The sequence below is a fragment of the Carcharodon carcharias genome, chromosome 25, assembly GCF_017639515.1.
Source record: "Carcharodon carcharias isolate sCarCar2 chromosome 25, sCarCar2.pri, whole genome shotgun sequence".
Classification (NCBI taxonomy): domain Eukaryota; kingdom Metazoa; phylum Chordata; class Chondrichthyes; order Lamniformes; family Lamnidae; genus Carcharodon; species Carcharodon carcharias.
Genome location: NC_054491.1, coordinates 42,660,866 through 42,685,982, shown reverse-complemented (window position 1 = coordinate 42,685,982; position 25,117 = coordinate 42,660,866). Strand labels below are relative to the sequence as shown.

General features: G+C 46.6%; 1 pseudogene; it reads left to right on the top strand.

Annotated features, from left to right (window-relative positions):
• The first annotated feature begins 20,882 nt into the window (after positions 1 to 20,882).
• On the top strand, positions 20,883 to 21,740 carry LOC121269596 (annotated as a pseudogene).
• The last annotated feature ends 3,377 nt before the right edge of the window (positions 21,741 to 25,117 follow it).

Sequence of the window (25,117 nt, the reverse complement as noted above, 5' to 3'; positions counted from 1 at the left end):
CCAATTGGAGATAATGCCGGGCACCACTATCATGTTTAAGGCGCTGACTATTCACTCCCTGTACATCCTTCCCCTGCAAGAGAAAAGATAGAGTGTTAGTGAAAATTTTCTGAGATTTTCGGACAATATGCCTATTGTGGTAGAATGAATAGTCATTTGGTAGTACAGAACTTGAGCATTACTGCAGAAATAGAATTGTTTTTGTCAAGATTTTCACCTTGCGCATATCAGGGCAATTCATAAAAATACCAAATGTGAAGGGAACAACAATTTATACTGTATGAGAAGAGAGTGCTAATTGCTTGTGAATTGTCCTGATGAGTACAAAGTGAAAAGCTTTGACAAAAAAAGTCTCTTTTTTTTAGACATACATTAGAATAGCTGGTATGTTGTGTGTAAGATGTTAGGAATAGGGAAGTGAGGGTTACAATAGTGGTGAACATGTGAGTATGAGGAAAAGGGGATGTACTGAAGTGTGATGCAGTGATTGTAGCAGAGTGAAGAGAGGCAGGGAAGGGAGAGTTGTGAGTCATGATGCTGGAGGTGGGTGGAGATGTCGGCAGAGAGTAAGAGAGTAGGATTCTGATCTTGAGAATTCTGGTGAGGTTATTGAAATTTTTCTAACATTGCAGCCATGTCCTGGGAGCTAAGCTCTTAACACTGAGCTCTTCCTATGTAATAGAGTTATTGCCTGGAAGTCTCACTAACCTGGGCCCCTAATACAGCATCAGAGAAGCTGGAGTTCTGCCGGGGCAGTCTCACCTAACTAAATATGTGGTAATACCAGAGACACTGACAGAGAGGAGGAGATTCAACTATTTCCCACCTTTCAAGTCTTTCCCCACTCTCTGCAGCTACAGTGAATCTCCACTCTGAGAGGTACTGGCTACCTTGAACTGGCATCAAACAGGCCTGTTATTTGATATAGAAATGTAAATAGATCTGTAGATATGTAAGTGTATAAGGACGATTCTATGGGATGATTCCAAATACTAATGACCCTTAGAGAAGAAGTTCTCCCTAATTTCCATATTAAATGGGAAACCCTTTATTTTGAAACTTTGCCTCCTCATTCTAGATTCCCCACGAAGGGAAACATCCTCTTGGCATCTACCCTGCCAAGCCCCTCAGAATCTTGGGCAGAATCTTCTGTTCAGTTGGCAGGGATGGGCACCGCACACTGATGTGCAAAATGGCGGGCGATGATGTCGGGCGTGCGTCACTGTGTGTCATTCTGACCTTCTGTTCGGTGGGCGCACACTGGAGTCGGCTGCGCACCCTCCGAACTGTCAAAGGCCTATTAAGGTCATTAATAAAACAATTAAACAATTTGACCAGGCTTCCCGTCCAACCTTAAGGTCGGTGGGCGGGTGAAGAGCCCAGGCGGCCTTCGAACTTTTTATGAAACTCATCCACGGGCGGGATGTGGTTTCATGAAGGATTTATTAATTAATTTAAAAATGTCATTAAGATTCATAAACATGTTCCAGCTCATGTGACACTGTCACATTAGGGGACACATCTGAATAATTTTACTTCTTTATTTTTTGCAACTTTAAAACTGAGGTTAATTTCCCTGAGGCAGCTCCGTGCCTCAGGGAGATTTCTGCGCTCTCTCTTGCGCATGCCCCTCCTCCCCCTCCTCCCTCCCGCCTGCACAGTTAGCGCTGTTACCGGACATGCGTCACACTGGGCGGGCCTCAATTGACCCGTCCACGTAAAATGGCAGCGCGCAGCCAATCACTGGTGGTGATGGGCTCCATGCCCGTCCATGCCCTCTCCCAACTGGCCTGCCCAAATGGGAGACAATTCTCCCCCTTAGGCTTCAATAAGATCACCTCTCATTCTTCTAAGCTTCAATGAGTATCGGCGTAACCTCATTACAGCAAGTTGCCAAGAGGAGGTAGAGAGTCTGCAAAGGATATAAGCAGGTTAAGTGAATGGGCAAAAATTTGGCAGATGGAGTATAATGTGAGGAAATATGAGCTGTTCCACTTTTGCAGAAAGAATAGAAAATCAGCACATTATTTAAATAGAGAGAGATTGCAGGGCTGTGAGGTACAGAGGGATCTGGGTGTCCTGGTACATGAATCACAAGAAGTTAGTATGCGGGTACAGCAAGTGGTTAGGAAGGCAAATGGAATGTTTATGGCAAGGCAAATGGAATATAAAAGTAGGGAAGTTTTACTGCAGCTGCACAGGGCCTTGGTAAGTTTTGGACTCCTTATTGGAAAAAAAAACATATAATTATGTTAGAAGCCGTTCAGAGAAGGTTCACTTGTCTCATTCCTGCGATGAGGGGTTTATCTTATGAAGAAATTTCAGACAGGCTGTGCCTATCCCCATTGGAGTTTCGTAGAATGAGAGGTGATCTTATTGAAGGTATAAGATCCTGAGGGGATGTGACAGGGTGGATACCGGCTGGATTCCACTTGTGGGAGAGACTAGAACCCGGGGAAAGAATTTGAGAATAAGAGATCTAACATTAAAGGTGGAGATGAGAAGTTTTTCTCTTAAAGGATCATTGTCTGTGGAATTCTCTTCCCCAGAAAGCAGTGGAGGCTGGTTCATTGAATCTATTCCAGGTAGAGCAGGACAGATTTTTGATAGACAAGGGGCAGGCAGAAAAGTGGAGTTGAGACACAACCAATCAGCCATGATCTTATTGAATGGTGGGACAGGCTGTAAGGACTGAATGGCATGCCCCTGCTCTTAAGTCCCATGTTTCTAACCTTTCCCCAGAAGGCAAACCCCTTATCCCAGGAATCAGCCTAGTAAATCTTCTTTGAACTGCCTGCAATGTAAATATGCCCTCCCACAGGACCCAAGGTGCGATCTCGCCAATAGAGTTGCAGCAAGACTCCCCTACTTTTATATTTCATCCCCCTTGCCAACATTCTTTGCACCTTCCTAATTACTTGCTGTACTTGCATGCTAATATTTTGTGACTGATGCACGAGGACACCCAGATCCCTCTGTACCACTGCATTGTGCAGTCTCTTTCTATTTAAATAATACTTTGCTTTTTCATTCTTCCCATCAAAATGGCTGACCTCACATTTTTCCACATTACACTCCATCTGCCAAATATTTTCCTACTCATTTAACTTATCTGTGTCTCTTTGCAGACTCTTTTAATCCGCCTCACAACTTGTTTTCCCGTTTATCTTCATATCATCAGTAAATTTGGCTACAATACACATTCCGCGAATATCTGGCCTATGGAGAGCAGAACTGTGAGTGGCAAGTGTGTTCTAACCAAAGTTCAATATAATTCTACTTGTACATGCATCTATATCTGTGTGTTGGCAACTGTATGTTTGTGCATATAAGTATGTATGTCAGTATGTGTGTCTGTGTGTGCAATTATATATACGTGTGTGTGTGTGCGTGTGTGTGCGTATGTAGAAATATGTACATAGATTGATAAGTCTGAGTGTTTAGTGTATATACACACACACACATACACACACACACAGACAAAGACACACTCGAGAAATTCAGCATTCAAAGACTATTTCAGACATCAGGGAGTGGTGTGTAACATGTTCGAATCGAAGTGCTGGAATAATTCAGAGAGTAGCAGTGAATTGGTTCGTGTTGGTTTTCTTGGGATTCTCTCAGGGACTGTTAATTTATTTTCTGGCGGGACATTTAACCAGGAGTCTGCAGCTTCATCCATTTCCCTGCGGTGAGACCTTTCTGCTGGTTTGACAGCTCTGGAGTTTCTTTTGATCTATGACCCACAGAGCAATTATTCCCGAGATGTCAGGGTGACTGATTGGAGTTACTGTTGGGGGAGTTCAAAGGAACATATTTCTAACAAAAATCTGTCAAACTGAAAAGTGAAAACATTTATACTGTACTGCTGAAAGAGATTAACTCGGGCCTTGTGTTCACCCAGCCCCTGGGCAATGACTCGGGCCTTGTGTTTACCAAGCCCTGGGCACTGACTCAGGCCTTGTGTTTACCCAGCCCCTGGGCACTGACATGGGCCTTGTGTTTACCCAGCCCCTGGGCACTGACTCAGGCCTTGTGTTTACCAAGCCCTGGGCAATGACTCGGGCCTTGTGTTTACCCAACCCTGAGCACTGACTCGGGCCTTGTATTTATCCAGCCCCTGGGCACTGACTCAGGCCTTGTGTTTACCCAGCCCCTGGGCACTGACTTGGGCCTTGTGTTCACCCAGCCCTGGGCACTGACTCAGGCCTTGTGTTTACCCAGCCCCTGGGCACTGACTTGGGCCTTGTGTTTACCCAGTCGCTGGGCACTGAATCGAGCCTTGTGTTTACCCAACCCTGGGCACTGACATGGGACTTGTGTTCACCCAACCCTGGGCACTGACTCAAGCCTTATGTCTACCCAACCCCTGGGCACTGACTTAGGACTTGTATTCACCCATCCCTGGGCACTGACTCGGGCCTTGTGTTTACCCAGCCCTGGGCACTGACATGGGCCTTGTGTTTACCCAGCCCTGGGCACTGACATGGGCCTTGTGTTTACCAAGCCCTGGGCACTGACATGGGCCTTGTGTTGACCCAGCCCTGGGCACTGACATGGGCCTTGTGTTTATCAAGCCCTGGGCACTGACATGGGCCTTGTGTTCACCCAGCCCTGGGCAATGATTTGGGCCTTGTGTTTACCCAGCCCTGGGCACTGACATGGGCCTTGTGTTTACCAAGCCCTGGGCACTGACATGGGCCTTGTGTTGACCCAGCCCTGGGCACTGACATGGGCCTTGTGTTTACCAAGCCCTGGGCACTGACATGGGCCTTGCGTTGACCCAGCCCTGGGCACTGACATGGGCCTTGTGTTTACCAAGCCCTGGGCACTGACATGGGCCTTGTGTTGACCCAGCCCTGGGCACTGACTCGGGCCTTGTGTTTACCCAGCCCCTGGACATTGACTCAGGCCTTGTGTTCACCCAGCCCTGGGCAATGATTTGGGCCTTGTGTTGACCCAGCCCTGGGCACTGACTCAGGCCTTGTGTTTACCCAGCCCTGGGCACTGACATGGGCCTTGTGTTGACCCAGCCCTGGGCACTGACTCGGGCCTTGTGTTCACCCAGCCCTGGGCACTGACTCGGGCCTTGTGTTCACCCAGCCCTGGGCACTGACTCGGGCCTTGTGTTTACCCAGCCCCTGGGCACTGACTCAGGCTTTGTGTTTACCCAGCCCCTGGGCACTGACTCAGGCTTTGTGTTCACCCTAGGCTGGTTGGCACTGGAGACCATTATTACCGGACACAGTTGCAATATGCGGGAATAATGTCATGATGTACGGTGGTGACATCATCATGTATGGAGATATATCACATTTTGAGAAACAATGAGAGATGGGGGTGCAAATGCTGGTGAAGATTGTGCCCCAATTGCTTTGAGATGGGAAAGAAACAAGCAAAGACCCTTGCTGGTGATCCACTGAGGCAGCCATAAACCCACTACATGTACCCTGGCAGAGAATACTCAGTTGGCTGATGAGGTAATTATAGCCTTTGCACTTCTGACCAATATGTGTTTTACCTGACCTGTATTATTGAGCTCAGAGCAAATGTTTTCTCAGTGTAGGGCCTGGTGCTGAAGGGCCTATTGCCTGGTCAGGGCCTGATCACTGGACAGGGCCTAGTGGCTGGACAGGTCCTGCTGCCTAGGGTGGGCCTGGTGCCTGGGCAGGTCCTGGGGCCTGGGAGCGGGAGGCGAAAGCCAGCAGCTGCTGTGGTCCACAGGACTGGTCATGGCTGCATACTGCCGAGCCTTCTGGCTGGTGTCGATGAGCAGGAAGAGTAAAGTTTCCAATCTCCAAGTTCCACAATGGGACCTATTAGTGAAAGGGCAACTCAAACTTTTTTACATCACAATGCTGCAAACAGTTCAAAAATAATTCATAATGATCTCCGGTACATCCTATGGTCATGAAGGATGCTGCACAACAGCATAAGAACTAGAAGCAGGAGTAGGCCCTTTGGACCATGAAGCCTGTTCTGCCATTCAAGAAGATCAAGTTTGGTTTGATTGTGGCCCTAAGCCCACTTTCCTCCCTGTCTCCTATGAACCTGCGTCACTTGTCAATTAAAAATCTTTGCAGCTCGTCCTTGAGTATATTCAGAGCTCTTGGTAGGATAGAATTTCAAAGCTAAGAACCCTGTGAGGGAAGAAATTCCCCCTCACCTGTCTTTAATTGGAGGCCCCTTATTCTGAATCTGTGCCCATGGTTCTAGGCTACTTAACAAGGTGAAACTTTCTCTCAGTATTGTTATAACTGCGATGGGAGGAGTGCGTGAATGATCAAGCCCCACTACTCCACCGGCCGTAACGTTAACTTAAATGTTTAATTTTCTCACTATAATGGCCAATTATGTACAACAAGATATGTACAACATACAAACTGAATTCAAACATGCATTCACTCAGACATTCGCTCCTTATACAGAATCTATTTTCTGATTTTCTTGCTTTCCAGACAATTGTAAAAACATTACATTCTTGACAAAGCATCTTTTCCCACAATTTTTCAGTTATAACGGTTGTATTAGCAAGTTGCATCAGAACAGTCTGTCATTCTGAGTCTTAAATCTTTCCACAAAGGCCAAAAGGTTATGGTCAATATATGCTAATGTTTCATTACAGCCATGATGGATATATATCTCAAAATACTTAAGAGATAGCAAAAATCCCAGAATTTCCTGTTCTACAGTCAGGTATCTCTTTTGATGCCAACTTAATGGGCAGAATTTTCTGCCTGTTGGGTGGGCGATGCGAGAGTGGGCATAGGTAGGTCTGGACCCGATCGCCGCCCATGATAGGGTCCACGCCGCCATTTTATGCAGGTGGGCCATTTAAGGTCCGCCCAGCGTGAATCGCGGCTCCCGAGGACAGCAGGACTGGGCCGGTGGCGGTGGGACTGCAATGACCACCGGGTCCAATGGTGACCCGGGCGGCCTGTTTTAAAAAGCTGCTGCAGCCTTTCAAAGGCTGTGAATCACGGCCAGTGGGAGGGGTCCCCAGAGCGCTGCTGGTGAACAGGCCGGGCAGGAGGGTGGGGCAGGGGGTGGGGGGCACTGTGCCCCTTGTTTTTCTGACAATTGTCTTGCTGCCCTCCTCGAGGAGGTGGCATCACAGCGGGAGGTCCTCGTACCCCAGGACAGGAGGAGGAGGCCCCCCCCCCACATGACCAAGCATACCTGGGAGGAGGTGGTGGAGGTGGTGAGCTTCCACAACGTGGTGCGGCGCACCTGGGTCCAGTGTCACATGTGCTTTAATGACCTGTTGCACTCGGGAAGGCTGAGGTCAATGTTGGCTTTGGTCACTTAACCCAGCAGGTCAGCTTTCCTCCCTGATTCCCCCAGCGCCCCCACCCCCCACCAAGTCTGAGTGCAGTGACTGCATTGAATCATTGATGGAATGGTCCTTCGCTGGGTGGGCCAGCAGATATTGCCCATGCCGAGCTCACCCTGAGAGGGTGGTGAAGAGATGGGTTCTGCTCCCACAGCATGTGGTACACTGAGACCCACATGACTGTTTTGGGGGTAACCTGGAGGAGCTGCACCTGGGCGCAGCGCTGGAACTCCAGGATATGTCAAAGTCAGGGCGATGAGATGCTGGGAGGGGAGCTTCAAGGTGGCGTTGGCACCGATCGATCTGCTGCCCTCTGCGCTCCACATGCTTGCGTCTCCTTGCTATGGAAGGTTAGACAATGTGGTGCCTAATGTGATGCAGGCAGCATTTGGCCAAGGCGGGGAGACAGGGCTAGCATCTTTGTGTGTGAGTGTTCAGCAGCAGCGGGGTGAGGAGACACTGGAACCCTGCAATATCCCACTCTAGTTGGGGTGGGCCGTCCGCAAAGAGAGTCCAGGTACAATTAGCACTAATCAATGCTCTTCTCTCCTTTTCAGGAGAAGAATGTTCATAATATCACCGAGAGGGTGAGGACTGGCGGTGGGCCGGCCCAGTTAGCGATTCTCAGCCGCTTCCAGCAGGAGGCCCTAGATTTGGAGAGGCACCATGCACCAAGCCCACCGGTGTCAGTGAGGCTGGGGTGCCACGGGCAGGTATGTTTGCCCAGCAGTGAGGTCACCATTGTTCTCCCAGCAGCCATGGCAGTGCTGAATGCTCAGTGATTGAAGTTTGCAACATGGCTTCACCATTGCTAATGGAAGGATGAGCGCATAATGATCTGGGAGACAGGGATACATATTGACATTGTCTCCACATTAACTGATCCTTGTTCTTCCTTTCAGCATCATTGGAGCAGGGCCAGGAGGAGGAGCAGCAGAGGCCCACTCTCACACCTGAGGTCCCTGAAGTCTCACCAGCGTCACACCATCTCTGCCAGGCAGGCACCAGCGCAGATACTGGCACCTCGGTGAGAGTTAGAACATCGGACAGTGCCCCAGGCCACAGCGGTGAGGGCAGTTCACAGTTGCTGGAGGAGCTGGCGGAGACAGAGAGTGCCCATGGTGCCAGCAGTCAGAGGACTGCAGGGGACCAGGCACATGCTCAGTCGGTGCCTGATGATGTGCCTCTGGAGTTGTCCGTGACGCAGCAGGGGCAGGAAATGCGGCCGGGTGTGCGGGAGCATCTGGTGAAGATACATGAGGCTATGCTTGGCTTGGTATCCATGGTGGAGAAGTCTACGCGGAGCATCACTGATGCAATAAGCCTCATGTCTGAGCACCATGCGTCCTCCATGGAGAGGTGACTCTCGTAGAGCAGTTCCTCCATGAGAACAATCAGGACTTCCAGGGAATGCGTTCTGACCAGCAAGCCCTCGCATCGGCATTGACCTCATCTGGTCAGTGCCAGTGTGAGAGATGGTCTGGGCACCAAGTTTACCAGCTCGGTGCCCATCCATCCACGGTGAGCGGGGAGGTCTGAAGCGACCTCACGTCGGTGCAGCAGCTGCCTGTGGTCTCTGTGGCTCCTCTCAGGGCGCTCTGGATGAGGGCAGCAGCTCCTCTACCCCTCTGCCAGTTACCATTGCATTTGGTGAGGCTGCGGTGACTGTGGAGATGCCAGCTGTGGAACTGGCAGCTCCCTCCCAGGTGGGGCCAGCACAGGCTTCATGGGCCAGAGGACGCCCGCCAAGGTCATTGAGGCCAACAGGGCAGCGGAATGGACAGGCTGTCTCAGATGCCACTCGCACGCCTGAGCAGCATCTGTCACCAGTTTGACACAAGTGTGGACAGCTGATTAGGAGACGCCACACAGCATCCTGTGATCACACACTATCTGCACGTTCATGGAGTGGAAGCCCTTCCTGTTGGTGAAGGCACCGGGCTCACCTGCTGGCGCCTTGATGGCCACATGTGGGCAGTCTATAGCACCCTGGATGTGGGGGAAGCCAGCAATGGCCGGGAAGCTTCTGGCTCACTGTGTCTGGCTGGCCTGGTCCCAGCGGAAGTGGATGAAAGTCAATGGCCATCTGAACAGAGCGTCTGTAACCTGTTTGAGACAAGTGTGGACAGCTGATTGGGAGACACCACAAAGGTCACCCACCGAGCCCTGGAAGGAGCCAGAGGCATAGAAGTTGAGGGCAGCCATGACCTTTAGAGCCGCTGGCATGGGGTATCCGCCCACACAGTTCGTGGAGATCTCAGGCCCAATCATCTGACAGAGATAGCCGATTGTCTCCCTTGAGTGATGGAGCCTCCTTCGGCACTGCACCTCAGTCATATTGAGGTAGCTGCTTCACCACCTGTAAACCCTGGCAGCAGGATAGTGGCATTTTCTGCAGCCCCTTCCACTTTGGTCTACCTCTTGGCCCTGCGCCCCTTTTGCCTGCGCCTGTCCTCCCAAAGGTGGCTCCCCTGGAGTCTGAATGTGCACTCCCGGCCTCTTTTCCCTTCTAGCCCTCCCTTCCTCCTCGGAGGAGGTGCCTCCACTGGAGAGTTCAGCTCCCATTCCCAGGCCAAAAGAAGGCTTCCTGAAAGCTGCAGGCCAGAAAAGATTCCTCGCTGCAGAGTGCTGACCTGAAGGTTGTGAGTCCAGACCAAGCAGCTGGTATGTGTTTTGAAGAATTGCAGATCACACAGGCAAGTATCAGTAACTTTGAAAAATCAATATTTGACAGAGCACACTCGCGACCCCACTGAGCCCTCTTATCCTGCCCGTGGATGAGGTTTATACAAATGCCTGCCTGTTGCACCCGTGCACCAACCCGAAGATCACACAGGCGCTGAAAAATCGCTGTCGATTGGCACCTCAAGGGACTTAAGTGGCCCGTTAATTAATGGTGGGCGTGCATCAGAGATCAATACCTGCCCGTCCAACGAAATATCGCTATGGCGCATGGTGACATCGGGACGCTCGCCCAATGTCACCATGCATCATTTTACACAGAGGCATGCGGGTCCACCCCTGTACACCAACTGGAAAATTTGGGCCAATGTTTTAGAAAACTACCCCACTGGCTTCTCATTGCCCGATTCATCTTCTTGCAATAAGACTGCGCCTGCCCCCAAGTCACTCGCGTCAATTGCCACCTTGCTGAGTTTGGCGAAATTAAGGGCGGCAAACACTGGTTCATCAGTTAGAATATCAAAAGCTGCCTGTCACTCTCTTGACCATATCACATTCGCTATCTTTTACAATAAATCCATTAGTGGAGCCGCTATTGTGCTGAAGTTTGGCACAAATTTACAATAGAAACCGCACATCTCCAAAAATCTCATGGTATTCCATTTAGCTTTAGGGTGAGGAAATTCCATCAAAGCCTGTACCTTCGTTGTTCTTGGTAAGACTTGTCCCTGACTTACAATATGTCCTTAATAAGTTACTTGCACTTTTGTGAATTCACTTTTTGCAAGCTTTACAACGAGATCTGCCGACTGTAATTGTTTAAATAAGGATTCCAGTTGATTTAAATGGACTTTGCATGTGTTACTATAAACCACGCAGTTAGGAACATTAGTGATCACCTGATTCATTAGACTTTGGAAAGTGGCTGGAACATTTTTAGTCCAAATGGCACTACTCGGAATTGGTATAGCCCATCTGGCGTGACAAAAGCTGATATCTCCTTAGCTCGTTATGTTAAAGGTACAAATCTACCTTAGTAAGGAATGTGGCACTGCCAACCCTGTCAATACAATCTTCTAGATGAGAGATTGGGTAGGAATCCATTTTTGGTACTGCATTTACCTTTCTATAAACTGTGCAGAATCTGGTTGACCCATCAGGTTTAGGCATTAACGTTACTGGAGAACACCAACTGCTTTGACTAGGCTGAATTAGGTGATTTTCTAACATATACTGAATTTCTGCTGTCACTTCTGCTTATTTCTCTGATCTTAACCGATAAGTATGCTGCTTTATAAGAGAAAATGCCCCAACATCCACATCATATGTGGCTAAAGTTGTCGACCCTGATTTATCCCTACAGATCCCTTTAAATTCTGTAAGTTACCTCACGAGATCCTCTCAGTGTCCTACCTCTTAATTATGAAAATATTGTATTCTCTCCTAAAAAACTCTGATTAATTTCAGAGGACTCTTATCTCATGTCCATAAATTAATTCAAAGAGGCTAAAACCAATAGATTCATTTGGTGAATCTTGGGTAGCAAATAAAAGAAAAAAAACAGTCCTTTGTCCCAATCATGGGGATGTTCATGACAATATGCTTTAATCATTGTTTTGGGAGTTTGACAGTGCCTCGCTAAAGCTCCCTATGATTTTGGATGATATGCTGAGGACTTTAACTGTTTTATACCCAAATTACTCATTATATTCAGAAAAATTTTAGACATAAAATTGGAACGTTGATCCAACTGGATCTCTACTGGTAATCCGTATCGAGTAAAAAATCGGGTTAACTTCTGTACCACCACTTTAGCCGTAATTGTTCTTAAATGGATGGTCACTGGAAATCGAGTTGTCATATCCACACTGGTAAGGATGTATGGGTGTACTGCTTTCATTTTTGGTAATGGTCCCACACAGTCCACTAACACCCTACTGAATCGTTCCTAAAAAACTGATATAGGATTAGAGGTGCTGGTTTGATTGTATGTTGTGGTTTTCCTACCATATGGCACATCTTACAAAACTGTACCATGCCCTTATGAAGACCTGGCCAGTAAAACTGCAAGTTTATCCACACTTGAGTTTTCCATATCCCTACATGCCCTACCATAGGAATTTCATGTGGTATCCGTAATATATCTAAGATATTTGGGCGGTACCACTACCTGATGAACAAGTGTCCGCTCCTCATCTGTAGCTCTGTGAGGAGGTCTCCAATGTGACGTGAGAAAAACTTTTTCGCACAACGAGTGGTCCGGGTATGGAATGCCCTGCCTGGAAGTGTGGTGGAGGCAGGTTCAATTGAGGCATTCAAGAGGACATTAGATGATTAGTTAAATAAAAACAATGTGCAGTGGTACAGGGAAAAGGCAGGGCAATGGCACTAGATCATAATGCTTATTTGGAGAGTTGATGCAAACATGATGGGCCAAATGGCCTCTATCTATGCCGTTAAAATTCTGTGATTCTGTGATTCATTAGAATTCTATTTCTATTATAATAACATTCTGGAACTGCCTTAGCCTCAGCATCAGTTTGGGCTGTTTGTGCTATCTTACTTTGCTCTGGATCAGTTTGTTGAGCCCCAACTAGTGAGGGTTTGTTAAGCATCTCTTTTGGATTATCTAAGTTTTTAAAGAAAGTTTCAGCCAGCCAAATATCTATCTGTGGTATTTCTTTGACCTTTGATGATAGACTTTGCTTAGCGTGTGCTTGGGTCATCTCACACGAAGGAAGAATTCCCAGAAACTTTTCCTGTAACTGCTCCATCTTTTTAACCTCACCTGGGCTTTCTGTAATTATGGGGGAAACTATTACCTTCACTCCGCCTAGATCATTTTCCAGGAGTAACTCAACTCCATCTACAGGTACCTGCTTAACAACCCCTACTGTCACTTTCCCAGTCACTCTCCAGGTGCGCCCAGTACAAAGGTTCAGGTATATACTCCCCACCAATACTATTGACTAAAACTTTGGCTTTTAATGCACTCTCTGGTGGTAAAGTTTTGCCTTTCCCCAGCAAAAGTGTTTGGGTGGCCCCCATATCTCTTAATATGATTATAGATCTGGTTGTTTCATTTGAGGGATAAGGGGTTACTTTCCCTGTGACAAAAATTCCTTATAGCTCTCATGTATCCCATTCACTTCTCTGGAACTCACAGCAGTGTCCACACTCAGTTTCACAGATGCAGTTAATGCTACAACTTAGGGGTGATGGAAAAAGTGTTTGAATTCATGGGCTAGCTCATAATCATCAGCCACCTCCACAGCCTGTCTGGCTGTTTTAACCCTCTGGTCTTCAGCATGGGTTCTAACTATTGGAGGAAGTGAATTTTTAAATTCTTCCAGGAGAATTATTTCCCTAAGAGCTTTATATGTTGTCTCATATAATGCCCATATCCAACAGTCAAAATGAATCTGCTTTACCTTCTCAAATTCAAACTAGCTTTGCCCAGGCTGTTTCCTTATATTTCAAAATTTTTACCAGTACGCCTCAGGAACCAATTCATATGAACTAAGGATAATCCACAGATATCTCTTCTGACAGTGATGCATAAACCTCATGAGCTCTACCCACCACCTACTCTGTAGGAGCAATGTTCAGGTTCCTTTTTGCCATTTCATTTGCTTAGCTACCTTTTCAAACAAAAGAAAGAATGCCTCCGCATCCCTTTCCTCAAACTTTGGAAGAGATTGTACAAACTTAAAACATCTGCCCACTAGGTTTTGGGTTGGAGGTTTTTCCAGCATCAGGAACTTCCTCAGCATCTGAGGCCTCTTTTATAAAGTCCAGTCTTTTAAGCCAGTATTCTCTTTCTCATTCCTTCTCTTTCTCCTTTGCCTCCCTTTCTTTATCCTTCTCCCTTGCCTGAAATTCCAGTTCCAGCTTCTTAAATGTTCTTTCTCTTTCCTTTTTTTCTTTTGCCTCCAGCCTTTTCAATTCCAATTCTCTTACTTTATCTTTCGCCCCTAACTCAAGTTTTTCAGTTCCTTTTCAGGTTCAAGTTGCTTCAGTTGCAACTGGATCTTAGCCAACTCAATTTACTCACCCCCTGTAGAACATGGTCTCTTTGGTATCCCTTTCAGTTTCAAATACTGCGCTATTATCCCAACTATGTTTGCTTTTATTGCCCTTATGTGTGATTCTAACTCCAACTTATCCATCAATTCCGTTAGCTTATTCTTGGTTAGTTTTTGTAAACAAGTCAGGGTTACATCTTCCACCTGTAGAAAAGTCTTAGCAACTTCCAACGCCATTTTAGTTTACCAATGTATAAGATACCTGATCTCCGTCCTTTTATCCTTTGTGAATTATTATTCCGTGTCCAATCATCCGCGGTCCGCATTTCAAATCCTGCAAGAGTCCCTAAATATGTTACGACCGGGATGGGAGGAGCGCGTGAATTATCAAGTCCCACTACTCCACAAACCGTAAAGTTAACTTAAATGTTTAATTTTCTCACCCAAATGGCCAATCGTGTACATATATTTCTCATACACAGAAAAGAGATTTCGATCAGGCTTCTTTCAAAAAATTCAGAATGATTAATTTATTTTAAAACGAAACTTCTTTTAGCGAGTTACAAGTACTGGTTAACACACCATTGTAATCGGGAAGTATAACTATCTATCACTTCTTAAAGAATTCCCCCAGCACAAACACACAGACAAACAAAGGGCAAACAGATAGAGTCTCTTTGCAGAGGTGGGCTTTGGAGGATGAGTTAAAAAATAAAGGATAAAATCCACAGGGTCTTGATGTTGTCGATCAGGAATTCCCTCATGTGAAGATGGGCCGCTGGTCCTGGTGGATATCTGGAAGTTCTCACCAACTGGTTTCAGCTTTGCAGGTCCCAATGCAGACTAGTTACACTCAGACGAAGGTTCTCTGGCTGCAGGTTGATAGCCACACACAATTTTAGGCGAGGAGGAGAGAGGGTGCCAGTTAGGGTAACCTTCGCTCCTCAACTTGTTCACAGCAAGACTGCCTTGAAACCCAGCAGGTTCACGACATCAGTTCTTTCCTCTCACCCATGGGATTTCCAGCAAGTTACCAACCTTTTCAGTTTTTTTCTCCATCAATTAAAGTGATTGCAGTTCAAAACAAACAATCAGATCTTCCTCAAGTACCATAAAGGTCAGGTGTTTTTTTTGGAAGAGGCTTGCCTCCTGATCGTTCCAAGGTGAACTTATGACCTTCTTTAAAAATAAATCCCAAGGTAGCATCCAGATGCCAAATCCTTCCATTTTGTAAAAAAAATTCTGTCTTGCGAGATATGATTCTAATGGTATCTACCCTGTCAAGCCCCCTCAGAATTTTATATGCTTCTTAAAAACTCCAATGAATACAATGTTGTGTCAATATGACATGAAAAAGGAATCCAAAACTACATGTATCAAAACTTTATTGTTTTTTACTATTTTTAAAATGGACTTTCCACTAAAACAAAAAAAAGGCCACTGTATGACACATGACCACAGGATTGGCCCTTTGTTCTGGAAGCTACCAACAGGAGTTACAAGGACAAAAGAATCCTCTTCTCATCGTCGTGGAATCTCACACCCAATTGTAAAGACATGAGAATCACAAAACCAGGGGACTCAGATCTAAATTTATTATGCCTGAAGAGCTCTGAAAGATTCATCTCAGACCTAACATTATCCATTTCAAAAGAGGAACCATTGAGGGGACAGTAACATCATTTGCATCTTGATAAGCTTATCCCTCTAGCAGAGTCAAATGGTCTGCCTAGGCAATAGCTTCCCAACACAAGACTCACGGTATGAATGGTAACTCTTTTGACAGCTCATGGCTGGGGCATTATCAGTCCTGAAATCAAAGCTAGCTTGAGAAACTGGATAAACATCTCTTTTGAAATCATTGTGGGAAAGAAGATCATATGACTCGAGTGACCATCTCAAAATCTCTACATTCCTTTGAGAACTGAGAGATCTTCAGTCTGCTGATTAACATCTAACTGTTGAGCAAAAAGAAGCAGGACTCAAGGCTGAACAACAACCTACTCCTCAAAGCCTGTCTCTGCTGGAAGATTTACTTCCATCACCTGCAGAACTGACCCAATCTCTGTATACCAACTTCATCTTGTGGTATCAGCACCAACTGTAAAGAGAATCTATAACCTTGTCTTCATCCAGCTGAACTCAAGCAGTCATGCAAAGAACTGCTCACTAGTCTCTAATTCTGGGCTCTGGTAATCACATGAACTAAAATTCATCCTGTACCGTCACTATCCATAAAACTTGATTTTTTTTCTCTTTTTTACAATCAGGCAGAGTTAACATGGTTTTATTAGGATTTTTAAAATATCCTTATTTTACTTCAGAATTCCTTAATAATGGATTCCAGCCTTTTTCCTATGACAGATGTTAGGCTAACTGGCCTATAGTTTCCTGCTTCCTATCTCTCTTCTTTCTTGAATAGTGCTGTTACGTTTGTAGTTTTCCAATCTGCTGTGATGTTTCTAGGGGATTTTGGAAGATTACAACCAATCCATCACTATTTCTGCAGCCACATTTTTAAGACCCTAGGATGTAGGCCATTATGTCCAGGAGACTTGTCAGCCTTTAGCCCCATTAAGGTGCTGCATAAAAGCAAGTTTTTGTCTCATGAATGACTGTAAAATTGAGCAGGCTGCGTGAGGCATGTCCAATTGCTCCCACACATATTGCAACCACATGATGTTTCACACGGAAACTCTAAAGAGGAAAACCTGTTCCCTAGCCCACTAAATATTAATGACCATATGAGGTATCTCCTCATGGATTCAGCACTGGATAGCTCTTGCAAAGAGCCAGCACAAGAATGATGGGCCTAATGGCCTCTTTCTCCATTGTGCGAGTCATTGGCTGGAATTTTACCAATCCTGTGGTGATGAGCTGGGAGGGGGAGGGGTGCTAAAGTGGCAGCGGAAGGCACTGGGAGGTTAGCCTGACATTTTCCTGCCACCCAGGCATATTAGCAAAGGCAGGAATGGCAGCGGCTTGGCCTCTCTCCAGCTGGAAGCAGAAGGTCAATTAATCCAATCATTTTGCCCGTTGGCGGCCATGTTGCCAGGTTTTCAGGATTTTATAATACTCAGAATGACCCTCCACTGCATGATGAGTCCATCAGCTGCAGACAGCCACGTGGTGGATTCCCAGGGATCCCTTCTTTCCTGGAGGCTCCATGGCCCAAGGAAGAGTCTCACGGTAGCAATGGCTGACTCTGTGATTCCGACACCGCTGCTGGAGGGTTCAGCCCCTCTGATCACGGGGCCGGCCTGCCTGACCCCAGCACATCACCAATCACTGACATGCCCTTCGAGGCCACCTCAAAATGGAGGCGAACTCTCCTTCTCCCATCAGCCTTAGCAACAGCCATCTCTATTGGTAGCTCAGAGAGGCAGGCCACCACCCTTAAATGGACAGTGATCCCGACGGTGGCTTCTTAATTAGCTGCTGCCATTAAAATTGCCATCATAGTCCCGCTATCCACCCGTGCAGACTTGGGGTGGCATTTGGGCCTAACATCAGGAGTCACGGCCTGCTGGTAAGCTTTTCATTCTACCAACTGAAATGATGGGAGATATGGGGTGAGTAAATTTTCAGCTGCTGCCACTTCATATCTTGCTGGCCAACCGGTAGAGGAAATTTTCCAGCAGGTCTTTAAACGACCTCCATGCCCAACACTGGTGGCGAATGTTTAAAAACGCAAATCAGGATTATATATATATTGCAATTTCTGTGGAGGATTGGGAAGGTCTTGTACAACACATCTAAACACAACTTTCCTTAGGATTGACCTCACCAGTCATTCTGAGCGGGTTCCTCTCCAGAACACACCGATATCTTCTTACCACTTCAGGCCCATCCCTCCTATTTGCCCCTTCCCCCCACCCCCAATGCATGTACTATTGGCCCACCCCCACGCTCCACCTCCTTTTACCTCCTGGCTGCAAACAATAAGCCTGTTAACTGTCTTGACGCAAAATCGTGTTTGTGGAGACTGTAACTTTTTAACAGGCAGACAGTATCTCATTCTGAGGGACAGTTGGAATCTGGGTTAGGGGAATTAAGGAGAGTGTAACAATAGGATATCTGCTAGGACAGCATTAGGAAAGGTTTGTTCTGTAAAACTTAGAGAAGAAAAATGAGACAAGGACCAGCAAGGAAATCCCTTTAGGATCTTAATCACCAGTGTGGAATAAAATTAGAACACGGAAGAGTTTATAACCCAGGAGATTATTAATGCAAGATTCAGAGCCCTGCCATTTGTTTGAACTATGCTGCCTGTTTTTTTTCTGGAAGGATATTTCCATAACTGAAACACAAATGCCACTGCAGAACTGGAAAAATTCATTACTGTGTATGTGTATAAGTGAGAATATGTGTCTGTATCTTGTGTTTGTGTGTCTGTGCCTGTGTGTGTTTGAGTATGAACGTGTGTCTGAGTTTGTGTTTTCTGGGTGTCTGTGTTTCCTGCTGTGTGTGTTTATAAGTGTTTCTCCGTGTCTGGTACAGATTTCTCTTTTACATCTGAACAGGTGTCTGGACGGGTTGGTGTTGAAATTTGAAGTTGAAACCAAATGAAGTTAGAGGTAACAATGTGCAGACTGCAACAAAACCCAGAAAGACATAAACAGGCTTGTAGAGTTGACAGATAAATGGCAAATGAAATGTATTAAAGGGTGAGAGGGATCATTTTAGTTGGAGGGATAAGGAGGCCAGTTATTCTTTGGAATGTCAGAAACTAAATGAGGGAAAAGGAACCAAGAGAGCTGGGAATACAGGCACATAGATCGCTGAAAGTTGCAATTTAGGTCAATAAGACTGTAAAGAGTGCAAACAAACTGCTGCCAAGGTTCATTTTTAGAGGAATAGAATAAAAAGGCAGGGTGTTTATGTTAAATATATATTCACTTCTTCGCAGGCAGTTCCTCAGTGTCGAGAGTGATGGACTCTGAGATGCCTGATCAGTCCAATGTGTGATCTGTAGACTCTCCACATGTGGAGCAGGTGGGCTTGAAGGGTGAGGTGGATGAGCTGTTTGGAGGCTTGTGTGCTCTCTCTGCCCCTCCATTATGTTCTGCACATCCTTGATGAAGTCTCTCCATGTGTTCGGTGCCTTCCTGAATGAATCTTCTCCGTTTTGGTTGGTCACGAGCCAGGGTGTCCCATGAGTCAGTGGGGACATTTGATCTCTTCAGAGATGCTTTGAGGACATCCCTAAAGTGTGAACTGTGTCGGATCACATTCTGAACATGGGGCCAGGTTTTTGCTGCCAAGATTGGGTCGAATGGTGGCGAGTAACCAAAAAAAAAAGGTTTTTCGAGGCAAAAGTCTAAGGGCTGATCAGAGCTGAAAGGGCTTACCCCCTTGAAAGGTAAGTTGCAGCCTCCCATCACAAATCAGGGGAGGAGCCAGTATTACAAACTTTGCCAGTTCAGGGGTTGTCATTCTCCTGACAGCAAGGTGAGCATCAGAACAGTTGGCACAGCTATTTGGACTCCATCTGAGCACAGGAAGGAAAGGTTTATTAACAGGAAGGTTCACTCGGCTCATTCCTGAGATGAAGGGCTTATCTTATGAAGAAAGGTTGGACAGTTTGGGCCTATACCCATTGGAGTTAGGAAGAATGAGAGGTGATCTTGCTGAAATGTATAAAACCCTGAGGGGACTTGATTGGTTGGATACAGGAGCAAACTTCCTCTTGCAGATGAAGCTAGACCCAGGAGACATGGTTTAAGAATAAGACCTCTCCCTTTTAAGATGGAGATGTGGAGAATTTTTTTCTCCCAGAGGATTGTCAGTTATTGGAAGTCTCTTCCACAGAGAGCAGTGGGGTCTGGGTCATTGAATTTATTCAAGGCTGAGTTAGACAGGCTTTTGATAGACAAGGGAGTCAAAGGTTATGGAGGCAGACAGGAAGGTGGAACTGAGACCACAACCAGACCAGCCATGATCTTATCAAATGGTGGAGCAGGCTCAAAGGGCTGAATGGCCAACTCTTTTTCCTGAGTCATATGTTCCCAGGTACCTATGAACACTACACTCCCTGAATATACAGCTGGGCTTGTGCACACTTTCCGGGTATCTGCCAAAACTCTTCCATTCTCCACCAGGCTAACCAACTATAGCTGTTCCATCCCAACCTCCAAGTCCATGACTGGATTCTGGGGGAAAAGGATTATTCTTTGTGGAGGTGTAGTCTCACCACTCAATAAGGTACACACATAGAAGCACAGAGGAGTCACATCGAGGTGAATATCTGCTCACCGGAACTCTCATTAAGCTGTTAAATAGGCTGTTAAATAGGCACTTCTGTTGTCTGGACCAGTCAGGTGGTGTCCTCAATCCACACTTGCCAGGGTCTCTCGAATGGTTGTGGTCTGTTGCAAACATCCCATGTGGTCCGACAAAGAGGAGTGAGCCTTGAAGATGCAGAGAGAGTGAAAGGAGGATGGGGTAAGGATGTGGAGGGGAAACCTTCTGCTGCATGGGGTGGTCCGGCTGAATATAGAGATGTCCATGCCCGGGGCACTACAGTGAAATCTTGTCAGGAATCCATAAACGTGAGGGATCATATGACCAAGCAAAGGCTCAGCTAATACCTAGTGCCTCGGGGATTTACCCGAGGGATTTGAATGGTCCAAGCCAGGGTTTCCCATGAGTCGGTGGGGATGTTTGATATCATTGAATCCCCCACTGTCAACATTCTGGGGGTTACCATTGACCAGAAACTGAACTGGACCAGCCATATAAATACTGTGGCTACAAGAACAGGTCAGAGGCTGGGAATCCTGCAGTGAGTAATTCACCTCCTGACTCCCCAAAGCCTGTCCACCGTCAGAGCAGGGGCAGCCATGCCTAGTGTGGTCTCCATAGTAACCACCTCCTGGGCCTCAAGCGAGTGCAGCACGGCCTGTTACAAGCTGGTGATCATGCAGCCCAGAGAGAGCTCCTGGAGCCAGAGAACCACTTCTGTGGCTTGTTTGACGTTGACCTGAATGAGAAGGGGCTGGGGGTAGGCCCAGCAGTGGGGTGGGTTGGTGGAGGGGGAGGGCGGTGGGAGGCAGGCTCTCCAGGAGGCCGGCTACCATGTGTGATGCACCTCAGTGCTGAAGAGGGCCATCCACACCTTCTGGATCATCCTGGACGGCATCGACCAGATGTGGCTGCCCATCATCTGCACCTGGTGCCTCAACGAGTGGCACTACAGCGGCCTGATCGACCTCAACAGGGCAGAGACAGCAGCCAAACACGGAGAGGAGCAGGTTAAAATCTGGCGGAGATCCTTCAATACCCCACCACCCCCCATAGATCAACAGCACCCTTATTACTGCACCATCAGCAAGGCACGCTGCTCCAAGGGCGGAACATCTACCAAGCTGACAACATGAGAGAGCCTGAAGGCCACCATTACACCAGCTTTGCCTTTCCGGAATGACGTGATTGTGCCACAGGTTCAGGCTGGCAAGCACGTGCCGATTGCGGCCATGGCAACAGTTTGAGGGACACTGTGAAGCACCTTGCGGGTATGTCTGATGCTGCGTTCATGGAGCTCAGCCTGCCGAATGGTATTCCAATTGTTTACGAAGCCCACTGGCCCCACACAGTTCCTGGGATTTGAGGCGACTGTAAAGGCAGCCATGGAGGCTGGAGCAGCACAAGGCAAAGTCAAGATGCGAAGCAGAGAAAATGTCCTGCAAGCCTTTAGATGAAGGCGGCACCTGTAAACTGCTACGAGTCTACAAACACTGCTGTACTTGCTGTTAAACCATTTTTAAAAAACGTTTCTGTATGCAGTTATTTATCATGAAGAATTGTTAAATTAAACATGACGGAATCTGCAAAAAAAATTCTACAAGTCACAAGTCAGGAGTGTGATGGAATACTCCCCACTTGCCTGGATGAGTGCAGTTCCCATAACACTCAAGAAGTTTGACACCATCCAGGACAAAGCAGCCCACTTGACTGGCTCCACCTCCACAAACATTCACTCCCTCTATCACCGACGCACTGTAACAGCACTGTGTACCATCTACCAGATGCACTGCAGGAATTCACCAAGGTTCCTTAGACAGCACCTGCCAAACCCACAACCACTACCATCTAAAAGGACAAGGGTAGCAGATAGATGGGATCACCACCACCTGGAAGTTCCCCTCTAAGCCATTCACCATCCTGACTTGGAAATATATCACCATTCCTTCACTGTCGCTGGGTCAAAATCCTGGAACTCCCTCCTTAACAGCGCTGTGGGTGTACCTACACCGCATGGACTGCAGTGGTTCAAGAAGGCAGCTCACCACCACCTTCTCAAGGGCAACTAGGGATGGGCAATAAATGCTGGCCCAGCCAGTGAAGCCCCACATAAAAAAAATCTGTTCTGATGTGCCTAGTGTTAATAACTGAACCCATGAGTGTACCCAATCCCTTATGAGTGATTGCTGTCTTTATGCCATTATAAAAACAAGACACAGATACTCCCAGGGACTGAGCAAACCAAGTATGATGATGGAGCTCCAAGAGATGTGGCACCTTCATCCTCTTCAGGCATATCCTCAGCCATTGGTTGGAACTCCTCATGGTGTGAGGGAGGCTGCAGCTAGGGTTGCAACTGGCATCCACTCTGGCCACCTTTAGGCCACCTGCATAACTGACCTGTCCAGCCTGCGAAACACTTCATGTATTCCATGGACATCAGTGCTCAGGTTCTGAACTGACTGGTCCAGGCTGCATTATGCACCAAGCATCTTGTCCATGTGAGTGTGCTGCTCCTACATGCAATCCAAGAGCTGTAGCAAGTGGCTCTCAATGAGGTTGGCCATCGTTTCCTTGGAAGAGTTCATGCACTTGAAGCCACGAGGAATGTTCGAGTTCACCTGCTGCATGGACCATGGAAGCACATTGAGCACATGAAAGTTGGTGTTAGAAAGCTGAAGCCTCTGCACTGCTAAGGGCTTCCACACAACCACGTGATCAGCATGCTTTTGGACATGCGAGGCACACCGCAACACGCCCCACCCCCTCACACCCGCACTGCCACTGTGCACACACAACGCATTCACTGGCCTCTTCAATGACCATCTTCCTCATACCCTGGCACTCTAGCTATGCTCATTGGCTTCCTCCTTTATAGTCCTTACGGGAAGTGCAAGGGGGTCCCCTCCACTTACCTTTGTCTTCTCTTAAACATTATTGTCAAGAAGGTATAACAATATAATGTTATTGGAAGTTATTTTAAAATAGAGTTTAGTGATGTCAGTGCCTGTTCATGTGTATTTGTGTGTGTCTTAATTGGATTAAAGCTAGCTGGCCTAGAGTCGTTGATGTAGAGAAGAGAAGTAGGTTTGAAATAGTAATGAGGTAAACATGGGGAAGTTACAAGGTGAAGTGAAAAGGAGGCAATTCGCATTTTGAAATAAACCATTCAAAAGAATGGATGAAGTATTACACCTAGCCAGAAGAAGCTAAACAATGTGGAGAAGAAAAGAGTTGACGTTTCGAGTCCTCATGACCCTTCGACAGAACCTGCGTTCGAGTCCAAGAAAGAGTTGAAATATAAGCTGGTTTAAGGTGTGTGTGTGGGGGGCGGAGAGATAGAGAGACAAAGAGGTGGAGGGGGGGTGGGGGTGTGTGGTTGTAGGGACAAACAAGCAGTGATAGAAGCAGATCATCAAAAGATGTCAACGACAATAGTACAATAGAACACATAGGTGTTAAAATTAAAGTTGGTGATATTATCTAAACGAATGTGCTAATTAAGAATGGATGGTAGGGCACTCAAGGTATAGCTCTAGTGGGTTTTTTTTTATATATAATGGAAATAGGTGGGAAAAGGAAAATCTTTATAATTTATTGGAAAAAAAAGGGAAGGGGGAAACAGAAAGGGGGTGGGGATGGGGGAGGGAGCTTACGACCTAAAGTTGTTGAATTCAATATTCAGTCCAGAAGGCTGTAAAGTCCCTAGTCGGAAGATGAGGTGTTGTTCCTCCAGTTTGCGTTGGGCTTCACTCCTCTACATTGGAGAGACCAAACGTAAACTGGGCGACCGCTTTGCAGAACACCTGCGGTCTGTCCACAAGAATGACCCAAACCTCCCTGTCGCTTGCCATTTCAACACTCCACCCTGCTCTCTTGCCCACATGTCTGTCCTTGGCTTGCTGCATTGTTCCAGTGAAGCCCAACGCAAACTGGAGGAACAACACCTCATCTTCCGACTAGGGACTTTACAGCCTTCTGGACTGAATATTGAATTCAACAACTTTAGGTCGTAAGCTCCCTCCCCCATCCCCACCCCCTTTCTGTTTCCCCCTTCCCTTTTTTTTCCAATAAATTATAAAGATTTTCCTTTTCCCACCTATTTCCATTATATGTAAAAAAAAACCCACTAGAGCTATACCTTGAGTGCCCTACCATCCATTCTTAATTAGCACATTCGTTTAGATAATATCACCAACTTTAATTTTAACACCTATGTGTTCTATTGTACTATTGTCGTTGACATCTTTTGATGATCTGCTTCTATCACTGCTTGTTTGTCCCTACAACCACACACCCCCACCCCCCCCCCACCTCTTTGTCTCTCTATCTCTCCGTCCCCCACACACACACCTTAAACCAGCTTATATTTCAACTCTTTCTTGGACTCGAACGCAAGTTCTGTTGAAGGGTCATGAGGACTCGAAACGTCAACTCTTTTCTTCTCCGCCGATGCTGCCAGACCTGCTGAGTTTGTCCAGGTAATTCTGTTTTTGTTTTGGATTTCCAGCATCCGCAGTTTTTTTGTTTTTATATTTTTAAGCTAAACAATGTGTTTATTTTTCCAAAGCTTATTAATAAAACTGGTGCTATGAAAGGGGTTTTATTGTTGGAAGAGGTGAAGTTCAAAAGACCTAATGACATAATGTGAATTTGCATTCAAAGAGGAAAATATGCATAAAGGAAGAAAAGGTAAAGGAGGAGGGATTATAAGAGTGAAAGCCTCCAGCCTGTAAACCTCAAGCTGCTGTCTGCAAGGACCTAGAGCTGAAAGAAACTCATTTTGAATGCGACTGTCCGGGGTCAGTTTAAATCTATGCGTTTCGCTGTTACC